Source organism: Rhinolophus sinicus, linkage group LG02, assembly GCF_036562045.2.
Source record: "Rhinolophus sinicus isolate RSC01 linkage group LG02, ASM3656204v1, whole genome shotgun sequence".
Taxonomy (NCBI): domain Eukaryota; kingdom Metazoa; phylum Chordata; class Mammalia; order Chiroptera; family Rhinolophidae; genus Rhinolophus; species Rhinolophus sinicus.
Window position 1 is genome coordinate 142,289,419 of NC_133752.1, and position 26,863 is coordinate 142,316,281.

Below are 26,863 nucleotides of genomic sequence, written 5' to 3' on the forward strand. Positions count from 1 at the left end.
AAAACATAAACATGTTTCATTTTTGAATTGCAATTGTGGGATATTTCAGAAACAGAACAAAACAAAATCAGAACAAACAAAATCAATAATAACAATAACAATGAAAACAAAAATAGAACTTTCCAAGTAATACCAATATTGACCCAACCTTTCTTAATATTTTCTGCACAATATGTAAGTTAGTTATAATAGTTGGACAAAATGGAGCCCAAGTTTCAGTTATATTTGGGTATTTTTCCCCGAAATTGTGGTTGTAAGTAAGTTACAGTCTCTAGGAGTAATGTGTTTTACTTTTCAACCCTTGCTCTGATCAATTCACTCAGAATTCATGTTTTTCTGTATTCCCTTGTATGATGTCAATGCTTTCATTTCACAAAGTGTTTCCTGCTTAAAAGAGGCGTGGCTATGGGATGGTTCTTAAATAGTTTTCAAATACTTTTTGATTTAAAAATAATTGTATATTTATAGAAAAATTGCAAATACAGTACAGAGAATTCCCATCTTTCCTTCACCTAATTTCCCCTAAGGTTAGCATCTTACAGAACTATGAAACAACATTGCTATAATATTATTAACTAAATCACAGACTATTCAGATTTCACCAGTTATTCAAATAATGATTTTTTTTTTAAATTCCAGCATTTAATCCAAGATCTCACATTGTGTTTAGATGTTCATGTCTTATCTCCTTAAATAGCTAAATGTAGTGGCTGGATCATATGGTAGGTGTATGTTTCATTCTTGAAGGCTTGGAAAGACTGTTTTCCATACCCATATCTCCTTTGGTGAAATGTCTGTTCACGCAAATTTCTGTTGCTCATTGTTCATATATATCAATATACATTTCTGTCTAAAACAATAAAAACTTCAGAAAAAAAATGAAACAACAGATTTCAAGGGACCAAATATTATGCATCAAACGGTCATGATCTCTGGGAGATGAGAAATCCTTACAAGCACAGAGATTGCCCTGGCTTACTGCCTTGAGAGAGTTTCCATTCTTCTGTGAATGGGGTGGGGGGTACTCCTTGAGTTGAAGAAATGGAGATAAGAATTTGGAGAATAAAAAGTTAAAGATATAAGACAGAGGAGAGAGATGCACAAAGTGAGGTGTTAGAAATCTGAAGAGGACATCCCTGGAGAACTCAGCAGAGTGCTAATAAGAACATTCATGTAAGGAAACTATCCATGGACAGAAAAAAAAAGTGTTTGAGAGCATTATAGAATAGTTCTAAACATTAACACCAGCCAGGCTGGAAAAACATATAATTAATGGGGTGTTATTGGCCATATCTTGTTGTAATTGAGATTTCGTTTATGATTTGATTTTGTTTCCATGACAGCTTTTTGGTTGGCTGCTACAGGACTTAATTATACATCTTTAATTGAACAAAGTCTACATTCAAACAATCTTGTCTTACTTTCCATGTAGTGAAGATCTTTAGTATAGTATATTCCCAAATTGCACCCTCTCACCATTTGTGTTATGCTACCGTACATGTCACATATACAATAAACACATTACACATTACTAATGTTTTTGTTCAGAGCCAGTTAATTATCTTACAGAGCAACCAAAAATTTAAAAAGAAAAAAAAAAGAATTATATTTTACATTCACTTATTCCATTTCCAACACTGCTTATTTTTTGTGTGTAGATGTCAAGTTTCTGTCAGAGAATATATGTCTTTTTCCTGAAGAATTTTCTGTAACATGTATTCCTGCAGTTTTTGTTTGCCTGAAAAAAAATAAAGCATTTATTCCACCTCTGTTTTTGAAAAATATTAATTCTGGTCATAAAATTCTAAATTGATATTTTTCTTTCAGTTCTTAGAGATATCATTCTATTGTTTCCTAACTTATATGATTTCTGAATTCAGAACATATTCTTAACTCTCTCCCAAGACTTGAAGTTATTTTCTTCTACTCTTCACTTCTAACTACAATGAGTTTCTTGTCCCTTCCCTCACGTATTAAGTTTTTATTCTGTAGAGGAAATAAGAGAGAAGGGTATCAGGAAATTTTTAAAAAGTGCTTGCCCCTCTGCCACTGATTTTCTCCCTTTTCTCTAATTCTTTACCATAAGAAAAACTTCCTGTGTTCTCTCATTTTTTCCAGTGATGGTTATGGATAAAAAGCCTGCAAGCAGCTCCAAGATGGTGAAGACTTTCTGCTATATTTGTAGTTCCCAGAGTCTTTACTCTTGCATTTGACCAGCTTTTACTAATATGCTAATAACCCTAGCAGAACTCACATTGTTGGTGTGTGTCTGTGTCTTGTTTTGGTATGCCAGCCAGCACTCTGATGGATTCAAGATAAGTCATGAACTTGCTTTTTTTCCCAGGTGTTTGTTGTTGTTGTTTTCCATTGGAAGATTAGGAGTGATGTAAGGTGAATCCAGCAGATGTGTTTCTAATCTCACAAAATTCCCTGTGTCCCATGCATGTCTTTCAGAAACATGCATCTCCATCTCACCACCCTCATAAATATTCAAGACACAAATTCACCAAAGAGAATCATCAGTCCTAAAAGTGGTCATGGTAACAGAGTTCAAGTATATCTCGGTGATGCCTGTGTTGATAGATGACTCAGTTATCAAATTTACCCTCACCACCCCTTGTGCTCTCAGTCTCTCAAAAGATACACTGAAAAATGTCCAATTTAGAAGAGGAAGTTAAAGTTTCTTTTCAGCTTGGAAGAAATATGAGCTAAAATTTGATTTTTATTTAAAAGAAAAAGAGAAAGTTATATTTACTGAATATCCAATTCAGAGACCTGAGAATCATTCTTATTACATAAGTAAGGTCTCTGTCTTGAAAGAAGGGAAGATAGATGCCCAGACACAAAACATGGGGAACAAAATAAACACCTAGGGTAATTCAGGCTAAATCATAGAATGTTGTACTACAATTCCTAAAATTCCTCCTCTCAATGGTCAGCATCTTTATAGGAAGTGGTGCAGAACACACTCTATGGAGGGACAAAATATCCCTAGCTGTGGGGAAAATGGATGAATGGAGATAAGAAAGTTGACAAGAGTTCCAATATTTACCACATTGTGCCATTTACTTCATTAACGGTGAGCATATAGTATAAAAGATGGAAAAGCAATTTTTAACATACTTATCAAATCTTATATTGGGAGAAATAGTTATAAATTTTTAATTTACCTATTGATATCATAATATAATATCCAATATTGAAATATTATAGGAACAATAAATTTCGAAACATTAATGCACACAATTCTGGTAGAGAATAGATTTCTTAAGGGTACACATTCTTTTTTTATGTTTTCTATATCCATTTTTGTTGTTGTTGTTCCCAGTAGCAACTGGCAATTCTTTGCTTCTACAGTGATAAATATTTGTTGAATAAGGGGAAAAATGACTGCACAAGTGAATGACTAGCATGGAGTAAGATAAGTCACTAGGTAGCTACAAGTAGCATTGTTGTTTATCTGCTTGCTTTATTTTTCTCTTTGCAACATACCATTAGATAGGCCGTATTAGTCAGTGTTTGCTGTGGAAATAAAAGAATTTCCAAATTGATGTATTTCAACAATAAAAGATTAGTTTTCACTCACAGTTCTACAGGTAAGTTCTATTATGCTCTGCTCACCTCAGCTCTATTGTGTTCAGCTCTGCGCATCTGGTCATCTTACTCCTAGACCTAGAGACAGCTCTGAACTGGAGCAAGCTGTTCTTCTCATGGAAGAAGAGAAAAACAAGAAGACTAACTGAACTGTGTCAAGCACGTTTAAATCTTCTGTTCATACGTGGTATACCTTATATAGGCTCCCATTCTCTTGGTCAAAGCAAGTTACATGACTAAGCCTGAAAATATATAGAGAGAATGTACTGTACCTGAAAGGAGACCCGGCAAGAACGGTGGTGTCTGATGCTCTTACAAGAGAGTAGACTATTGGACAATAACACAAAGACCTTAATATATTTTTTGCTATCTATAACTAGAGGTTCTTTAGGGTCTGTTTATATGAATGTCAAAATCTTTTATCATGATGGATGTGAACACCACAATATTATTTTCCAAAATTTTTAGAACCATTCTTGTCTTGTGTGAACAAATATTTGCCAGATTTACATGTTGTTTGAATTCTGAGGATGTGTTTTCAAACTATATTTGTCTACTAAATAAGAATGCTCCTTTCACGTATTTCCAATCTTCTTGGGATATAAATGTTTATCATTTATTCAGTTGATATATTCAATTAAAGCTCAAACACACAAAGTTTTAGGAATATAAACATAAACCTGCAAAAACTTCTGAAAAATGAAATAAAAAGAGAACACTTACCAAAATATATGAAAATGTTTTAACAAATAAGAAGTTATACTGTTAAAATAAATATGTATCATTAAGTAAAAAAAAAAGAAAGAAAAAAAAAAACTTTTCCAGAAAGTATATCTTAGCAGCATTAAGTCAAACACTTTTAAATGTGACTGTCCTTTGAGTGTCCCTGAATACCAAAGTTAATAAGTTTATTTTATATAACTCATACTTTTTAGTATGAAATACAATAGACAGTTTACATCAGATTGGTTAAGAGAAAAATAAGAATTCTTTACGCACAGGAAAAGTGAGAGAAATGAAAGGTAAACAACCTTATATGACAGTCTAAAATTAATTTTTAAGTGAGCATGGCACTTTGTCTAAGTTGATTGGTGGTGGATATAATTCTGTCACTGTATGGAGAATCCCAGAAAATTTTAAGAACAATTTCCAGTAATATTAATTCTTTAATCAATAACAGTTTAAACTTTGGATAATAATGTTAGAACTACTCCAAACCACTTTTGAGAAAAAGATAATTTCTATTTAAATAATGTTAATATTTCTATTTAAGCAAAATTTATTCATGTCAAGTTATATCAGATTATCTATAGAGTTCATTAGAATAATTGGACAGCACAGATTAAACACTGACTGTTTCCCAAGATAACAACACTTTTATTTAGGAAGTAGCCTGTTTAACTAGGAGTATAACAATTTAAAATTATTTACTGCATCTTAGGAAAGTGCACCTCAGTAAATGACTACTACAAGAGCAATGTTTTATGAATTGTGGTACATATGACTTTTTTTTTTTTTTTGAAGAACAGGAGTAGAATAATTTGCTCTGTAATTTCTATATTTTCTATAATTTCCTATAAAGGATATAGGAAAGTTGGGCAGAAGCAGAAGGGATCTAAGAATTAGCAGGAAAAGCAAGAGATCAGGAAGCAGAAGACTGATTGATCAAGGGCAAAATTGACAACCAACCCCAACCACCACTTCCAGTTAGCAATTAAGTTTGGGAGTAGAGCCATGTTAAATGGGCATTTATAAAGTTGTATGCTCTGAGATGTGTTATCTTAAATGCTTTCCTGTCTCCTTCATTAAATATCTAGGTAAGCATATTGTGTACAATAATGTTTAGGATATTAATAGTGTTTTCAAGTGATGAAAGGATATTGACTTATTACTATAATACATAATGGTTAGTTTTGGATGACAGCAGAGCCAACACATGAAGAAGCCAGATGTTAGATGTAGATGCGAATATCATCTATCATCTATCTATCTATCTATCTATCTATCTATCTATCTATCTATCTATCTATCTATCTATCGGTATGTGTGTTTTATTCATATAAACAATATGAATAATATATATGAATTATTCATATACAAAATATGAAGCATACACAATACCTATAATGAAAATAACTAGTGTTCATATGGCACTTTGGAATTGCAAAGTATTTTCATGTGTTTAGTCCTCACAATAACCCTATGAAGTAAGCATATTATCTCATTTCACCAGAGTGTTATGTACTGTACCAAGGAGGTAGAAATATCAGGACTGAAACCTGAGTCTCTGAAAAAACAAATTCTTACGTATCACTTAAAATGAAGAGTAGTGTTTGAAAAATATGTAAGAGTTGATCACTGTATAAATATTTCCAGTAGAGAGTATTATATTCAGACATCTGTCATCTGACCTTTAAAGAGGTACTGAAAATGTCATGTCTAGCCTAAACAGCATACCCAATACATGCTGAAGTGTTCAACAAAATCTAAGCTGAGGACAAACAAGGACAATCTGTCAAGCCAGCTGTTCCCAACACTTGATAACACACTTTCCTTCAGAAAAAGAAGCTTGTCTTTGATGCTGTTCTCCACTCAGTGATGATAAATGCCAGTATGTCAATTCTTCACATATTTGAGAATTCCCACATATCTAGTCTGACACAACATGTGGGGTCTCAACTCAACAGGGCGAACACAGCACTGCTAAGACATTTTTGCTTATAACATAAATAGAATTTGAATTTGTAAATGATTTAATTTTTCTGATGGCTCAAAGAGAAAGTATTCTAAAATGCCTTTAGAATTATTTCATATTTTTCTTTTCTCCAACTCCAAGTCATTTATTATTTCTAAGACTGCTCTTTTAATTTAAGCTAAATGTTCAAAATGCTAACATTGCAATAGGAAGATACTGATTATATTTTTTGCTAAATTAATCTCTATTAAGTCACAGCAAGCCACTTTCTGCCGTTTTTTTTTTTTTTGTTAGAGAAAAAGATAAAAAATGAAAACATGAAGAAGAATATGACTATTTGACTATTGAATAAAAATTTAGAAGATGGTTAAACCAGAAATTCTATTAAAATTGGCTCTGGGAAATATGTTTTATCAGACATTAATATAAAATTAACATAAAAAGATTTAAAGAAGAAGGAGTGATGAAGAATGGAGCAACAATGAAAGGTAATGAGGAAAGAAGAATTAGGATCTGAATCAAGCTACGGGAAAGTGTGAATTAGTTTGCAGATAAAATGAACAAAACAAATGCAATAAATCTTTTCATATTTTATAAAGTTAAAATAAAGTTAAAATATAATAGACCTATAGAGAATACACAACACGTATTTGTTGAAAAGGAAATGAACACATCAATGAATAACCTTTGGCATTTCAATGGTTGGTAGAGACTCGTAGTTGTCCACTCGATTCTCACCTTTCTCTTTTTCCTCATTATTGAGGTTAGGGCTGTGCCTTGTTAAAATATTATATTTGCCAGTACCTCTTGAAGTTAGAAGTAACCATCTAACTAAATTCTCACTGAGAGAGATATAAGTGAAAATATTGTGTGATACTTCTAGGAAGGTCCCCCGGTCTGAAGTTTTACAATGTTACCCTATATTAAAACAACAATCCCATAATCTCAGATAACTCATTGTAAACAAAGATTGCTATCTAGTTCATATTATGCTATGTTTGTTTTTTGGCTGCTGTTGTTCTCCACATATCTTTTATTCAGGGATCCGGTTTGAAGAAGATTATCCAATCTGGGACATGATATTTTCTTGACAGGAAAAGAAAGAGAAATTTCAGAAGTAACTGATGATTACAAAAGCTTATGCTTGGGTGTGGCATCTGAGACGTGCACTTGCATTCTATTGGCCAAAACAAGACATGAACCCAAACCCAACTCGATGGGTGAAAAAATACACTACATTTGGTATAAATAAGATAGAAAAATATACATTTTTAATGAAAAATTATAAAGTAGTCCATAATTTATTTTATAGAAAAGACTTAATGATTAAGTGAAAACATGAGGAGCTGTGTATAATTATAGTTTTGAGTACCATATTTCTTTCAGTTTTGCATGCTGTTACTTTTTCATTTAATTTATACATATTTATAGTTTTATGTGTAAATGATTAGGAAATATATAAAATTGTATTTATATGATTTTATCCCCCCTCACTCTGAGGAAATGTATCTACGTAAACCATAATGTGAAAGACTTTGGGCAATGGTGACCTGAAGTGTTGTGGCATTCCCCTATACAGAAAATGATATAAAGCTAAATAAAATTGTCAAAAACAGCCAATTGAGGTAACAACAATTATCCAGAGGAAGACAATAAATTGAGAAGTGTTTATTCCTGAGAAAAAAACAAATTTGGGGGGTAAGAAAGGAAAGTATTTAAGGCCATCTTGGCTGGTAAAACTCAACCCAGTAAGAATGGCAAGTATATCATCTTGCAGTTGGTAGGGCAACATACAAATTTTGCTATGGGCAATGACAGACTTGGTTAGGTACTGGAATGGGTATAGATGGATTAAAACAAATCTGTAGCTTTGCTGGCCAAAATATTGATCAACACAGTTTATAATGAATGGGGAAAACCAGTATTGTTGTTAGTCTGAAATGGTGGTGTTGCTTCAGGGTATTTGGAAGCCCAGCCAGAAATTTAATGGAGAGAAACTGGAAATTAAAGAGATATAAAGGGGCTGTGATAAGCTTTCTAGATATTCCTCAGAAGGTTCCAAAGTATTCATGAGTGAGGATGACTGATGAGGTACCAGAGGAATATGAAAGCCAAAGAAAACTTGAGAACTGGCTGAAACTCTGAATATGTTCTTCAGCCATGCACAGCAGGATTGGCAGAGGGGAGAAGCCCACAGCCTCAAGATTTTTAATACAAATTTTAACCACAAAATCACACAGACAAGAGGTTGCTTCCCAGTTAAATGGGATGAAAATTGAAAAGAGGAAAAAATTGAGTAGAACCACCAGCCACTGCACTCTGTGGGAGAAAAAAAATTCTATAGTTTAAGTTCAGGCAAATTACTAAAATAAGTAAGTGTATAAGTAAGGAAATAATAAGTTAAGAAAGTAATAAATAAATAAATAAAATTGACAACTCTCAGCAAAATAAAACAGAACCCTAAGTTGCAACATTATATTATCTAATGTTGGATTTTCAATTAAGACTTGTAAGACATGCAAAGGAAAAGGGAAGTATGACCCATACATAGAAAAACAAAAAAGCAGTCAAAAGAACTAACTTCGAGTGAACCCAAGCGCAAATATTTGATTTAGCAAAGACTTCAAAGCGCACAGCAAAAGAAACCATCAATAAAACAAAAAAACAAGTCCCTGAATGAAAGAAGATATCTGTAAATGATATATCAGCTATATAAAGGGTTAACATGCAAAATATCTAAGGAATTCATACAACTCAACATAAACAACAACAACAATCTGATTTAAAAATGAGCAGAGGGCGTGAACAGTCATTTCTCCAAAAAACACATACAGAGAGCTGACTGATATATGGAAAGATGGTCGACATCACTAATCACCAAGGAATCAAAACCACAATGAGATACCACTTCACAACTCTCAAAGCGGCTAGTATCAAAAAATCCATAAATAATAAGTGTTGGCAAAGATGTGGAGAAAACGTTGGGATTGTAAATTGGTACAGCCATTATGGAAAACATTACAGAGATTTCCCCAAAAATTAAAGACAGAACTACCATATGACCTAGCAATTCCAATTCTGAGTACTTACCTGAAGAAAAATAAAACATTAATAATGCACCCTTATGTTTAATGCAACATTATTTATAATAGCCAAAATATGCAAACAACCAAGGTGTCCATTAATAGATGAATGCAGAAAGATGTGACACACACACACATACACACACATATACACTCCCAGAAATATTATTCAGCAATAAAAAAATAACGAAACCTTGCCATTTGCGACAACATGGATGGGCCTAGAGTGTATTATGTTAAATGGAATAAGTCAGACAGAGAAAGACAAATACCATATTATTTTATTTATATGTGGGATCTAAATAAAAATAAAACAAACAAACAAAACAAAAAGACTCATAGAAACAGAGAATAAACTGATGATTGGAAGAGGGCAGGGGGTGGAAAAGAAAAGAAACAGAGTGCCACTCTAGAGACTGCATGCCTGTCCCTATCCCACTGTACCTAAATACGGATGTTCATGTTTACCACATTCTGTGAGTGCTCCAAAGCTTTGTCCAAGTTATCTGATCTTGCTGCTGTCAGAAAGCTGGTAGCAGCAGTGGCCTGTGAGGAGAAACAGCAGGCTGTCAAGTTGCTCTTTAAGGGAGCAACTAGACTACCCATCAAGCCCTGGAGGGAAAAAAAAGACTTCAGGGCAGCTATTATAAGTATACTTAAAGTGTTAAAGGAAATTACATGTAATAAAAATAAGAATTGTAGACTAATGGTGAGACAACAAATAGGGAATCTCAGTAATGGATTAGAAAATTTGCAGAATAACTCAAGTCATTCTAGAGTTGAATAGTACAATGACTGACAAAAAAAATCAATAAGGATTCAACAACAGATTTCACATGGTAGAAGAAACTATCAGTGAATTTGAAGATTGATCAGTAGAAGTTACTCAGCATGAACAGAGAGAACAAAGATTGAAGAAAAATGATCAGAGCCTCATAAATCTGTGGGAATATGACAAGCATTTCAATGTAAGTGTAATGGGAATACAAATAGAAGAAGAGGAAAAATATTTTAATAAATAATAAATGAAAAAGCTGATGAAAAATATTACCATAATGATCTAAGCTCAACAAGCCCTAAGTAACAAAACACCACTGTAACTAGACACATTATTGCCAAATTGCCAAAAACCCAAAGACAACATTTGAAATCAGGAAGGCAAAAATAAATTATCACAGGGAATAATTATTTGATTAAGGGCAGATTTTAAATCATAAAATGTAAACTGGATAGCAATGGAATGAAATATTCAAAGTTAATTCAAAGTGAAAGAAAAAACTCTTAATATTGTTAAAAATCTTAAGATTCTTTAAAGCAATAATTATAACTTGGTATTATTAGTTTTCTAATGTTTGTGGGTATAATATATAAAATAGTAACAAAACAGAGGGGAGAAGAAAATGGAGATCTGTTGGATGAAATTTGCTATATTTCCTGGCTTAAAAAATGCAGTACACACTGGTGCCATTTCCTTGGAAAAAGAATACTGAGGCAAAAATAGGTTATATACAAGATCCGAACTGAGTTTGAAGCTTATTGAAATGCATGTGAGACATGCTAAATTGACAATTCAGAGGCAGCACATTTAAATTTGGGTATCTTCAGCATGGAGATAGGATTGATAACTACGGAAAAAAAGATGATGCTGTCAATTAAAGTCACAGCATACAAAGAGAAGGGGTCTATGATTAGACAACAGAAATATTTGGGAATCCTGCATGCAATGAATCCAACTCGGAGAATTAATAACAATTAAAGAAATAGGTGAAGTGTATATACATATATTTGTATGACTCTGGCTCTGAGGGGAAAGAAGAAATGAGATAAAAACTGCAGACTGATATTTAATTAAGAATTTTTTTAAAAAATCTGGGATATTTTTATTTAAATTTGAGGTATTTGAGGATGGTATTAGCAACAAATCCTTCAGATTTTTAATATGTACCAGGGATTATGCTAAGTATTTTGCAGGTATCATCCCATTTAATTTCCATACTAACTTTATGAAATATGAGTTGAAGCATTCAACTCTAATTAACTCAGTATTTCAAACCTGAGAAAGCTGAGGTTTAAAAAGGTTAAGTGAATAGTGCACAGTTACATGTGGGGAAGCCATGATTCAAAAAGACAGATTGAACTTTACAGTCACATATTTAATGACTCTAGTACCTCCATGTTTATAATCTGATGGGGATAACCCACTAGAACAGAAAGTTTGATGATGCGTAATGGGGAGTAGAAAAGGAAAGTGATGCATTTGAAACAGTAAGGACATAGGTGGAGAGAATGGCCTTTGATAGTAAAGTATTATGTATTCCATAAATGAGATGCTTAGACAGATGCATATCAAGCAGATTTGTAGGTTTTACAGTATTCACATATGTTGATGTGTATTTTTTAAAGAGTTATGAGGCAAGATATTGAGCTGGAAAATCCTACTAAAATACATAGGTTGACATTTACACATAGTTTTCACACATATAATGAGGTACTTTCACAGAATACTTAAAAACTTTATGGCTAAAAAGAGGGACAAAATGCTATTTCAAGCCTCAAGGAAATTTCTGAATCATTTGTATAGCAAAACATTTTAATGGGCCAGTTGGCTGAGTGAAGTTAATACCAAAATAATCAGAAATAAAGAGGTAATGAGACAATGAGGAGCTAAATGCTCTGTATAATGATGTAAAAAAAATTGTCTTTCGGAACTACAGCCCTGAGTGTGTCACTCAAGCTAGAGGCAATTCTGAGAGAAAGGAAAACTCATTTTTCTCATCTATTTGAACCCTGGAAAAGGATGAATACCTGATTTTGAGGTGATAATAATCATTGGCTTGGGGGTGATGGAGGTGGAGGATTGAATTCTTTCAACTTTTTGGCAGGTTGGGGAAGAGATTGGCAGGAAACCAGCAGAGTCGTCGTAAGAACTAGATAGCTACTCCAGAGACAGCAATATCAGTTGTCTCATTTTAGGAATATCTCATTGTACTTTCCATGCACTATATCTGAGATTTCAGACATGCTATTTCCAATTTTAATGAAAGCTTTAAAAAGCTATTTATGACAATTAAAATTTACCTCAGTCACCTTGACAATATCTGGCTAAGGTACAGGGAGACATCTAGGATGGATTTCCAGACCATGTAAGCTCTCCCTTAGACTTATTAAAATCAAAACAAACAAACAAAAAATGAATTTCAAAAAAAATAAAATAAAATAAAAAGAAAAAAAAATACTTTGGTTACAAAGTCCAAGAAAAGATGGAATTGCTGCAGTCTTCTTGGGTAGAACCTTGAGCTTTTGTTTGAGTGTTAAAAGAAATGGATCACATTCCAAAAGATGGAGGATTTGAGAATATTTGTGTTTCATTTTAGGGTACTTTCTATAACTACCTTGATCTCTGGTGCATTATTTACCTATATGTTGGACTAATCTCTATCTTTAATATTGAGCAGAGAGTGCGTTTCAATTTTACCATGTCTGCCAGTGTTGTATAAATGAGCCATGGAATGAAAACAGAACTTATGCATTTCTGGCTGTTAGTTTACCAACATAAAATAAGAGGCTAGTTAAAATTATCCCAGCATGCAAATTCTAATTGGATGCATTATGTGAGAGTGAGTCCTCCTATCTTAAGTCTGTAGGAGTTAGAGGTAGTAGAGTGAGTGAGAAAGATAAATCATGAAACAGTAAAGTAGGAGAAAAGAGTAAAGAAATTGACCACACACCTTTCATTTACAGTCATTTTTTTAAGACTAGGGCCTAAGGAAGAGATTTTTAAGTGAATCAGAGGTGAACGTTTTGATTTAGATCAGAATAGATTTTTTAAATAATTCAGAACAAAACTGTTAATGGTATCTAAAACTGAATTGGAAATCCATGGTATCTGCCTATATTTTTGTTTCAGTGGCAGAAAGACAAATTCAAAATACTATTGAAACACAGTATAGTTAAAAAAATAAAAGCTGTTTTATAACTGCATCCCAAGGAATCTTTCTCATTTAGGATAATGATTTTGATAGCACTCTGAATTAAATGTATATTGGACATGTCTATCTGCATGTGTACTGTTTTTAAGATATTAAGAGTATACTAGAATGTAACTTCCACAACAGCAAGAAATTTGTTTGGCATACTGTTGTACTTCTAAGGCACAGAATACAATCTAGCTTATTACTGTTTATTAAAGAAATAATCATTATATTTGTGATTCTGTGACCTGATTATTTTCCTTTAGCATTATAATCTCCAACAAATATATTATGTCAATTGTCAATTTGTTGCTTTTCAACTTCAAATTTACTCTTCAATATATGTGTGATTCTGTCTTTTGATTGAACATTAATTGCTGTATAGTTGTATGTATTCCATAAGAGGAGAACTCCATAGCAATTTTACATGTTTAGTGTTCCATTAATGCATGAAATTAATAGTATATGTAAGCAAATTGCTAGTGATAAAAATTCTACTTGTTTTTACAAACAATATGTGTTGACTATGCTTTTACATATGTATTTGAGCAATGGCCAGTTGATAGTCTATGATTAAAATATAAGAATTACAAATGCTGAGTTAATGAATATACTAATTTTATAACCTGTTCCATGTTATGAACATGTAAAGGTAAAAAATATTTTACAGATAAGCATTTATGAAAATGGAAGAAAAATTGAAACAAATCAAAATACTAATCAGAATTTAATAAGGTGTTATGTATCTTTTTTGTTTTTACATTTTAAACAACATGATGACAGTGTTTTTTCTTTTTAGTGTTAAGAGTTGGGCAAAAAGAAATATATTTCACAGTTTCATTTTGAAAGCAAACATGTTTCAGTTTGCTTCTAAAGTTAGTAAACTTAAGGCAAAATAACTGAAAGTTTTACAACTCATAATGAACTACTTTTCTTAGTTTTATGAATTGAAATATATTAAATTTTTTTAGTGGGATGGCTACTTATTGAGAATTTGGCTAATGATTTACAACCTCAGAAGATATTTCTCCCAGCCTTAGTGAATTCGTTGTAATTTACTTTGTCATAATTACTACTTTAGTATATTATTAAGTACATTATTTAGTATATGTAATATGCTAAGTATTATTTAATTTTTACAAAATAAATATGGAATATGACCACATACTGGTAAATTACACAAAAATACTCATTCAGATTTTTTTTTTTTAAAGAAAAGAAGTATGCCACTTGTGGGGCTAATTGGGTGGTGCTCAGCTGTAGTCTGAAGCCAACTTCTAAGTATGTTGGCTCTGGGGTCTCCTGTGAAGGGCTCCTGTGCAGACCCAAGTCAGCCAGTGCCTGTGAAGGGCCAGGGAGTACCTAATTGGAGCTACAAAGCAATCCATGGTTGGTCACTGCCCTTGCTAAAGTTGGAGGCATGTGGGAGAGGCCACGTTGTGAACTGAGGACGTCTGCCACCAGTACCAGGCCTGGGGTAGTTCCACAAAAAGCCAGGACACTCTGAGGACTGCTGCCACCTGCCAGCTCCCTTAAGGTCCAGCCCCTGATAAAGACTGGTGCCATACACAAGTTAGGTGAGGCAGAGTCTCATGGAATGCTGTGGTCACCAGGTTAATGTAAACTCTGGTTGGTGCCAGTGCTGATGCTCAGCAAAAGCCTCAGAGCACATTGAGGCCAAACTCCTCGGGTCTGTCAGACTCTGATAACTTTCCATGAAAGAATGCAATATGGCAGCGCTGTCTGCTTGGGGAAAGTGCCTCTAAGGTTGAGGGATAGGGTGGACCGGGTCCCAGTGACTCAGCAGGGCAGATCTGCACAGCTCATGAGACCAATCAGATTCAGATTTGGCCTGTGGGGGCGGGCTTAACACAGGAAAGATGATGCCCACCTGCTGCCTGAATGGGAGGAAGATCTCACACAGGGAAATAGTTACTCTCCTCTAGCCCTCGAAGCAAACAACCCGAAGCAACCAACCCGAAGCAACACAACTTAGTCTTGCCCTCATATGCCTCCGATGCCTCCTGAGTTACTGTCCCTTCGCTGGAGCTCAAGGTGAGTGCCTGCGAGTGACAGAGTCCGTGCACGGGCCATTTAAAAGGGTGTCTGGGTTTCCCACAGCCTTATGTCCCACCCTGATGGTTGGAATCCCCACTGTTTCTCATAGCCAGTTGTTGTGGGGGCTCCTCTTTTCGGCACCAGTACTCTAGGTTGGGGAGGCTGTTGTGAGGCTAGGGTTTCTTGTTCCTCTGGGGAGAACCTCCATGGTCGAGATATCCCTCCCAGTTCTGAACCACCACATGAAGCTTTGGGGCCAGCCAATTTTGTGTCTCCACCGCTCTTACCAGTCTCAATATGGCTTCTTCTTTACATCCTTAGTTATAAAACTTCTGTTCAGTAAACTCCAGATGGTTCTCCATGTTGATTGTTCTATAATTTAGTTGTAATTTTAATGTGTTCACGGAAGGAAGCGGGGAAAGTGTTTATCTACTCTGCCATCTTGGGTCTCCTATCTTATTGTTAGGTTACTTTTTAAAATTGTTTTACTATAATAGGCAGCTTATAAATTAAATCCCAATTACCCCCACCTCGTGGTATTCATACTATAGTGCAATTTCCTAGCTTTTACTGTGGTGCTTAACCTAGTTCATTTTTCTAGCAGATATAATAGACAAAAAGTGATGGATTGTCACATCCAAGATTGCGTTAGAAAAAACTGTGACTTCCATTTTTTCACGTTCTCTATCTCTTGCTCTTCTTACTTGTTCACTCTACTGAAACCAGCTGCCATATTGTGAGATATGGAAGTCATATGGGGAAGGAAATCCTCCCTAAACCCAGCTTAGAAATAGTTGCAGCATTGGTGCAAACCCTGATTGCATCTCTGTGAGATACTCTGAACTGGAAGATCCAGGTGACCTGGCCTAGATCCTGACCCATATAACTGTGTGATAAAAGTTGCTGTTCTAAGCTGCTGAGTTTTGGGGGTAAATTTTATTAGGCAATAGTATATAATTAATGCACTCATCATGTGCTTGTTCTGCCATATCCTCAACAATTTAACATTAACATTTTCTTTTTACCAGACAGTAAAATTAATAATTCCTAAAATCACTCAATATTGTCATTTATCAGCAAAAATGGCAATTGTCTGAAATGAAACAGTGAAGGGCAAAACCAGAAATGCTTTTCTGATCTATTTGGTTTATTAACTTTATCCTTGAACTGTATTTATATAGATTCTAGGAATGGGCTGTCTAGAAGACAAATATCTTTAGTTATCTACTTAAAATATTTCCAATGGATCTAATCACAGCCAAAAAGAGATCTCAATGAAAGTGATGAGATATTTTGAATCTCCTTGTGCTTTAAGATGGAATGAGAATTATGTTGGTTCATAATTCTGACCATACATCATATAAATTGGTTATATAGGAGTTATGCCAGTGAATGGTCCCAATAAATTAAGGGGATCTTTTGTCTATCAGAGGCAATGTTCTGTTACTTGTAAATAAAATAGTGATCCTCTACAAATGTCATGGATCTTGGTGGTGGTTTTCAGAATTGTTCATTTGAAATCTAGGAACAAATAAGAAAATTGAATGGGAGAGGATGGTTGGAGGAAGGAATACAAAGTAGTAGAAGGACTGAATAATGAATAGTGAATACAGTTTTTCTTTTTTGTGTGTGTATGTGTGTATGTTCTAAGTGTACAACTCAATAAATGTTAACAAAATTAACACACCTGTATACACAATATTCAAATAAAAAAACAAACCATTACCTGCACTCTAGAGGCTACATTTGAACTCTATTCTAGTCACCACATTCCTAGACATTTAACTACACTAATATGGTACATTCTTCTTTGCCTGCTTTTAATTTTATATAATGGAAATATACATATAAGCATTCCTCGCGTCTGGGTTTTTCACAATGCTATGTTTGTGATATTCATTTGTGTTGATGTGTGTAGCTATTGTTTATTCATTCTCATTATGACACAGAATTGCATTGAAAAATATACTGTCATTTATATATCTATTTTACAGTTAAGGGACATTGCGTGGTTTTTTTTTTTTTTTTTTGCTTCTTTTTTTTCTTTTTCCTAGTTTTGGGCAATTAAAACAGTGCTGGAATCAACATGTTTGTTAAATGTTTTTGGTATACATGTGTATATAATTTTGTTGGCCATAGATTTAGAAGTAGATTGCTAAGTCATAACCATGAGAATGTTCTGTTAGTAGATAATGCCAGAAGGTTTTTTCAAAAAGTGGTTTTGTCAATTTATATTCACAGTATATGAATATTTCAATTGTTCCACATAATAAATAACATAAAATATTATCCATCTTTTAAATTTTAGTCCTGGGAGTAGGGGAGGTAAATAATGGCAATTAATTGTGATGCTGAATATTTTTTATGGTTATTGGCCAATTTGATAACCACATTTATAAAGTATCTTTTTCAATCCTTCTGCCCATTTTTAATGTTTCTTTTTTTGCAGATTTTTTGAAATTTATTATATATTTTAAAAATTAGCACTTTTTCTGATATATATATTTATCAGATATATATATGTATATATGTATGTATATCTATACATATACATATACATATACATATACATATACATATATCCCTTTCTTTAAATGTTTGAAATAATTAAACAGTGACAATATTAGGCCTGGAATTTTCTATTTAAAAACAATTAAAAGTAATTCCCTTGAAAGGTACAAGGTTATTCATATTTTCTGTATCTATTTGTATATTTTTAGAAAGTTGAGATTTCAAGTGATAAAACCATTTCATCTAATTTGTAAATTTTTAGCTAGGGAAAAATATTTTTTGAAGTATAGAGAGGATACAGGTAGTACCACCAGGCCTTAGTTTCTGTTTAAGTGTATCAGTGAAATTAAATTCGAGAAAATTAAATAAATTATGACCAAACTAACCCTAATAAGTAATAAAAGAGAACCACGTCTAAAGAAGTATTGTAGCTACAAAGCATTCTTTACGTGCTCAGATTTATAGAGCTCTGGCTGGCTATTCAAGACTGGTCAAGAACATCATTAAAATATAGACTCATAGATAGTGCCAACAAATTGATGGTTGCCAAAGAGGAGGGAGTTGGGGGATGGATGAATAAGGTCAAAAAGATTAACAGGTACAAACTGCCTGCTTAAAATAAGTCACAAGGATGTAATGTACAGCATAGGGAACATAGTCAATAATATCTCATAGTCAATAACTTTGTATGGTGACAGATGGTTACCAGACATGGTGATCACTTCATAAGATATAAATGTCAAATCACTATGTTATACACCTGAGACTAATATAATATTGTATGTCAACTACAATTTAAAAATAAATAAATACACTGTTTTAAAAAGAAAACAAAATCTTTAAAACAAATAAAAGCCAATAGTCCTACAACTACCCTTCCTGGCACATGCTACAGAGGTACTTAAATAAGACCCATAATTGGTTGCAAAATGAGTATATGCATTTCAGAGCACCTGCCTTCCTAAATTTTGGAGGCTCACTTTGTGTGTGTGTGTGTGTGTGTGTGTGTGTGTGTGTGTGTTATTTATTTATTTATAAATTTGTTGGGGTAACACTGGTTAATAAAATTATATAGGTTTCAAGTGTACAATTCTATAATACATCATCTATATACTGCATTGTGTATTCACCACCCAAAGTCAAGTCTGTTTCTGTCACCACATACATGACCCCCTTTCCTTTCTCCTACCTCCCGTCCTCCCCTGCTTACCATGTGGTAACCACAAAAGTGTTGTCTGTGTTTATGAGTTTTTGTTTGTCTTGTTAATTTGTTGCTTTCAGTTTTATATTCTACATATACATAAAATCATGTGGTCCTTGATTTTTTCTCTCTGATTTATTTCGCTTAGCGTGATAATCTAAAGATCCATCCATGTTATTGCAAATGGTAGTATTTCATCTTTTCTTATGGCAAAGTAATATTCCATCGTGTATATGTATCTTTACTAATCATCTATTGAAGGACACATCAATTGTTTCTATGTCTTGGCCACTATGAATAATGCTATAGTGAACACAGAGGTACATATATCTTTACGGATAAATGTTTTCAAATGTTTTTCAAATCCCTCAGAATGGGGATTACTGAGTCATATGGTAATTCTATTCTTAATTTTCTTTGAGGAACCTCGATACTGTTTTCCAAAGCGAATGTACCTATTTGCATTCCCACCAGCAGCATATGAGGGTTCATTTTTCTCCACAACTTTGGAGGCTCACTTTGGAACCATTCCTTCTTTTTTCTGCCAATGAAGCCAATATATAAACAACATGTCTTTTTCTAACAAGAATTTAAAGAATCCTCTCTTTGTGTCTAAGTTTCAGAGATTTTAGAGATGTGAATATTGGCTCATAAAAAAGAACAACAAACTACACTGTGATACAATAAAAATATATATTTGTCTTTGACCCCCATTTCTGACACAGAGCTTCTAAAACTGAGTGATAAGTCTGTCTTTTTTATGCTAATAAGATGATTGGTTACTGAGGGTCTCTCTGTAGCTTCAGAATGGGAACTGATAACCAGAAAGATCAAAGCATGATTAAAACTCCACACCCTGATATCTGAGAAGGAGAGGGGACTTGAGTTTGAATTTAATAACCAATGGCTAATGATTTTATCAGTCATGCTTATTTAATAAAGCATCTACAAAGATCCCTAAACAACTGGGTTTGGAGAGCTTATGGGGTTGATGAACACATCAAGATGCTGGGAAGGTAGTGCTCCTGAAATGCACATGGAAGCTTTTCATCCAGTCTTCTTATACTTTGCCTCTGATCCATTCCATTTGGCTGTTCCTGAGTTGTATCTTTTATAAAAAGGTGGTAATAGTAAGCAAAACTCTTTTGAGTTTGTGAATCCTTCTAGCAAATTATCAAATCTGAGAAGTGAGTCATGGGAAACCCCAGTTTTATAGGTAATTTGTCAAAAGTATGGGTGGCCTGGGCTTGCAATTGGTGTCAGAAATAGGAGCAGTCTTGTGAGACTGAGCTCTCAATCTGTAGCGTCTGCAGTAACTCTAGGTAGTTAGATTGAATTCTAGGACATCCAGTTGGTGTCCAAAGTTGGAAAATTGGATCCAATTGGAAAATTGGTTGATGCAAGGAAAAAACTCACACATTTGGTGTCAGACGTGTTGTGAGTAAAAATAGTTTACACACTTAATGTAGGATAACAGTTTCACATACTTAGGGCCAGTTTTTCAGAGAAGACAACTTTCTAGAATGGTTTTAATGGCTAAATTATGGTAAAGTAAAACAAAGAAGGATTGGATAGGATTTTCTAAGCATAGAGAGCAGCAGGGAAAAGTAGGGGGCCTCCAAAGAGAATTGAACATTTAGGGAACACCCAACTTTCAGCACTCATGAATTAGATTATTTGTAAGGGGAAATTGGTAAATGATGAGGCTGAAGATATAAGACTTCAATGTTTTGCTCTAGTGGAGTGATTTGTGGAGGCAATATAAGTATTTGCATTTAGAATCTTGTATGCCATTGGTGTCCAGGGTGAAAGCTTTTATAATCATGTGCTGAGGCCAACATGTTAAGCAGTACAAAGAAATATTATAAACAGCGTGATAGCTGTCTTGATTTAACCAGCCAAAATTCCAAGGTTGTAGGGTGATTCATTTTCAGTTATTTCAGACAAATACATAGTTTAAAAAATTACATACTATTGGCAAGTACATGCACAGTTATCTATTATCTATCATTTATTTCCTTATTTATTTATCTTTGGGTGCAATCAAAGAAACTTTTTTTTTTAAACCATGAATGCTGTCCTACAATATCACAGATTTCCTTTTGAAGTGATTTATCATGGGGCAATTTTCACGTAAAATTTTATGTATTGTTACTAGGTTAATTGAGTTGGGTGAGAGTTTACATTTAAATAACTTTGAAAGGCCTCCTACTTAAAAATTTTGGAATTCTATCATTTTTTCCTAACCCTTGAGCATCCTTCAACATATCAAAGTAATTAAAGATTTCTGGAGAAAAAAAGTGTGCATAATTTTCTTGCTTTGTAATTAAGCATTGTTTAAAATTATCAAGAATCTTCCAAAGTGCCTATCGTTCAAGAGTGACCATCACATTCATCTTCTAGTATGCTGTAAGAGTTTAAAATATAAAGGCATTAGTGGACCCAATTTCTTAGCTTCAAAAACACTTACCTTACAGATCACTCTCATTAACCACACACACAGCCTCAGCACTGTTCATGCTGATCAGGTAATCCATGATCACTACCTTCTCCACATGGATACATGTTACTCACATGATAAAATGAGAAGACAGTAGCTCCCTAATCTCAGAATGCTTACTGAACACTGTGATTAACTATCCTCTGAGAGTCACAATATGAACTTTTATATATGGAATGAATTTATCCTTATTGATGTGAACACACAGTTTAATGGACCAGTGAAACAGAATTAAAGACTACTTAGTGGTGTAAAATTTCTAGCATTCCATAAGCTTTCTTGAAGGAAAGGCATAGTTTTTCATACTTCATACATGTATAACTTATACTTTTTTCAAATATGTGAGAGTACTTAGCTTCAATTAAGGAACAGAAATGGAAGATTAAATGTTTTCCATTCTTAACACAATTCTGAGGTTAAATGGAGGAACATTCTTTCAGAAAGAATGCTTGAAATATGGCTAGAAATTAGAACCATACTGATTACTATATATTATATGTATATGACTACTTACAAATGTAAATTCTATATATGGGCTTTGGTTTTTCATTAGAGACAATTAAAACTGCACAACACGTAGAGTTCTGAGTTCAATGTGAATTTATGTGTGGAACTAATTATATTTTTTTAGAATTTCAATGCCTCTTTAAATTCTCAGAATCTTGCATGCAATTTTAACTCACAAAATTTAGAAAATGGAAACACCTTGTCATTTCATGACAATACTAAACAATTACTTAAGGAACAAGTCATTCTCCCTGGCAAGCGGATTACAAAATAAATACACTGACTCTTGGTAGTCATTATTGTGTTTGCAAAAATTTAATGGCATGGAATTTGACTAGCTTTTGATCATTGGCTACACAAAAATTAGTAGCTGTGCTTTCTATTTATTTATCTGTTTCCTTTTTTTTCAATTGGCAGCTGTTTTATTCCAAAATTATATACTTATTATTTGTTTAGCAATGGGAAAGTATTAAAGGAAGATAAGACACAATGCCAGATTTAAAGAATTAAAATTCTTGACCTCTTTAAATCACTGTCCACACACAGGTATATAAAATTAAATTAGTATGACCCTTTTTTGTGTATATAAATATTAGCCTTCAATTAATTCAGAACAGAAGAAGCAGTGATTCCTTGGTGTCTATTAACCTACCATCTATCAGTCTGTCTATACAGAAAGTGACCAGACTCTATTAGCATCATATTCAGAAGGGTTTTTTATGCATATATATATACACATAGATATATAGATAACTCTGTACTATTCCAGAATACCACTAGTTAGGCTATTTCATGGCTAATACAAGTACAAGGAAGGGAGTGCAGAAAATACTCACAGAACCTTTCTCTGCTGCATGCATTAAAACATATTCAATAAATTATATCTCACTTTTATATATAATCCCTAAGGCACCTAAAAGTGATTATTACATGGCATGTGTCATGTACACATTTGCTAAATTTTAATTTAATTGGCCACAATCTGATAGAAATATGATTTAGAAATATGACAAAGTTTCCTTCTTCCTCTTTCAAGACTAAATAACTAGTAAGCTCTTGGATATAAAATAATAGAATCTAATATATATTTATTCCAATTAAGTATGGCAAAAGTTTATATAATGATTTGTGATTAAAAACAAACAAAACTTAGAATAAGTATATATTTAATGGATTTTTTTGAGTAATATGTTTATATTAATAAGCTTATTCATAATTTGAATATAAGACATTCATGTCCCTTTCAATACTGGAAACATTTAGAGAGAGTTATAAACGACACATGCAGGATTTCATATCAAGGTGAAAGTTATACTATTGGAAAAATGTTTTATTCCTTACTCTGTAACTCAGTATGGTTACATACTTGCTTTTATTTTTTTATCTCTTATGACAATTCATTGCTAGTAAAAGCTAAATAATTTATTTCCATGATAAATGTATTTAGTATCCATGGACTTATAAATTGATGAGTATTTTTCTCTAAATCCTTTATTGTGTAAATGCACAAAGGTTATTTAGAAGTTAAATATGACTCTCATTACATCTGAATTTAGACATTAATACAATTAGATTTACTATACGCAATTAGTTGCCTTATACTTATCTTCTTGATGTTTTAGAATTATTTTCATGATCTGTTTTATGTATAATTTTTGCTACTTATACTAAATTTAAATTATTTTTATATCTTTCCTATATTTTTAGGTAATGCAATTTTTAGTTTTTCCTGTGACATTTCATAATCAACTTGTGGTTTATAATGACAAAATAGGGGCCAAATTTAATATAGAGATGTGTATTTTGTAAAATGTTAAAACGTAGGATGTCACTTGTAATCCATCAGATGTACTTGGAATAAAGTTTGTCATTTATCTGATTTACATGAGAAATGGTGATTGTTTTAAACACAATTAATTCAAGGATATAAAGTAGTGGTTTTAGTCTGCATGAATTATAGATTATTTTCTTTAGCAGTATCATTACAGTGGTCATTTATATCTGCATTGGGAAGCCACTACAATAGCAATGAAATAATGTGCTACTGGTTTCTATAGTTGTTTTAATGAATAATTTTTGAACTAACACCAGCATGTTGTTTATAATTGCATTAAATTCTAATGAACATATAATATACATGACATATATATGACAAAAAAACATACATTTGAAGAAAATATAATAACCATTTGATTTCTGGGATATCATTTTACATATATATGTAGTACACACATACCTATATAAATATACATATGTATATATGAATCATATATATGTACATATATCCATATAAATACATAGTATATTTTGGAAGCACATTCTGTATACCATAAATTTAAAGAATGAAATGTATATGTACATTATAGCATCAAACACACTACTCAGTTGCCCTATCAGTCCTTCATTAAAATTAACCACTAAAATACGATCTTTCACAACACCATTTCAGATTTTCCGATAGGTTTTTATAATTTCTCTCCTGGTTTTAAAAATAATCATGTTCATATTCAGTCTGAAATTTACCTGTTTACATAAGACAATTCTGATTAAGTCTACTTGAATCTGATTATTTGTACTTTGAGCATTCAAGTTTATCTCTGAATTGCTGGCACTTGTTTGGAAAGATGATTTAAGTCTAGAAATGTCAAGTTTTCTTGTGCTTCTGGCTTATCTAGGTGAAGATATGCAGTAGCTTATTGGAAACATGAGTTGTGGAGCTCAATAGAAATAGAAGTATTTTTAGTGTATGTGGTTGTATGTGGTGGTAGTGTGTATGATTGAAACATTGGAATTTAATATGGAACAGCACTCAGTAAATTTGTAGGTTGAAAAAAAATAATAATCAAACAAAATACAAGGAATCACCAACATCAGAAAGACGAGATAGAATTAGAAGGTAAGAAACAATTCTCACATATTAATATAACCAAGACCCATGAGGCATCAAAAAGGAAGAAACATAAAAATTGCCAAATTCCTCCTCGGGATAAAAAACATATATGATCTAAGAAGGAGTCATTAAATTTAGCAAATAGGAAATAATTAGTATTTTTTGCCACTACAAAACAAATTAGAAGCCAGATTTTGGTTTATACTAGAATGAAAGGGATTTGAAGAACTTAAAATAGTATTTTTAATCTATTGTTTTTATTTGATCTACATTGTATCACAATTCTGTAGTAACAGTCAAACAGTGAATAACTTCCTATCTTTGTGCCATAAATTATATGGAGCTCTTTTAATACATAATCTTTTTCTACTTTCACAAATACCCCATGAGTTAGGTACTATAACTTTCATTTTATCTGTATGAAAATTAAAGGGGGTGTAGGAACTTACCCAACAATTCATAGTGAGAAATGCTGGAGATAGGATATGAAGTCATATACATAGTCTGAAACCATTATTTTTGCCTGTTAATGCAAAACTCAGCCTTCCATAGTATTTCAGATCTCCTCCACTGGGCTCTCTAATTTATTAAAAATTTGAGTTATGAAAAGTACTGAATCTACTATGTTTTTTGGAAAATAGCTCTTTTCCCTGGATCTTTCATAACAAATCAATATCAGCGGCTTCCCTAATTAATAGTGTTTATGGTCCTTACGTCCACTGAGTAAGAGGGACTCCAGGAATAATCTTGAAATTACTTAACTTGTCTTTAGATACTCCACTCCTTTCAAAATACAAAAATATTTGACTTATATGTGTTCTTGCCAGCCCTCAGGTTATCTGTCATCTGACTGGAATTCTGTCAATCTGTGCTCTCCCTTCTCTTTCATAATGCTCTTTGTTGTGCATGTTCTTAATTCTGCACTGGAGCATTTGAATATATATCATTATATCAAGGTCCCAAATTCCTTAGCTATGATGTATTGCTTTGAGATACTTTGATGATCATCTATCATTACGGTTTTAAAACAGAAAGATCTGTTGATGCAGTAATTCTGACCCAATAATTAGTCTCTCTTCATTCTATATTCTAATGTGAAAGTAAAGGCATGTGGATGCTTGCCAATGACCTTTCTTGTACTTGTATTCAATTATTCTGATGCTTATTTTGCTCATCTTTCTCCACACAAAGATACTGGGATTGTTTACCAATTTATAGAAGCAAAACCAAATATATGTCTTGGCTAATGTTCAGCTAGCTAAACAAGCCGCATCCCAATGGCTTACTCAAGACTGAAAAATAAAAATAAAATTAAAATATATGTAGGCATACATGTTACATAGTTATTTTGTCATACTTTAAATTATTATTTTGCATCTCACTGGGCAATCAAAACATAGAAGTAAGAGCAACATGGAACTTAATAGATGATGTGAAATTGGACCTCCCACTGAGATGATACTTTTCTGTAGTACTTTCTACATATCGTGAAGAAATGAGTGGCCTTGTGCCCCAGAGTTCCAAAAACAGAATGACAACAACCCTGACAAGCTTTATGAGCTGAAGTTCAAAACTCAACAAATTATAAACCAATTTCCTTCCTCAGCTCTAATCAGCCTCTCCAAATTCTTATCCATAAAATCAGAACCAAGTAACATTCCCACAAGGCCCCATCGCCAAGCATACAATTGTGGCATTGACACAATACAAATATCAAGCATTCCTAAGACAATAGGCTATCTTAGTCATGAAAGCCTACACATTTTTAATGGAAGAATTACATAAATTAGGAAGAAAAGTGAATTCTAATAAATATCTAGAAGAATACAGAATGCTCCTGTAAGGGAACTATC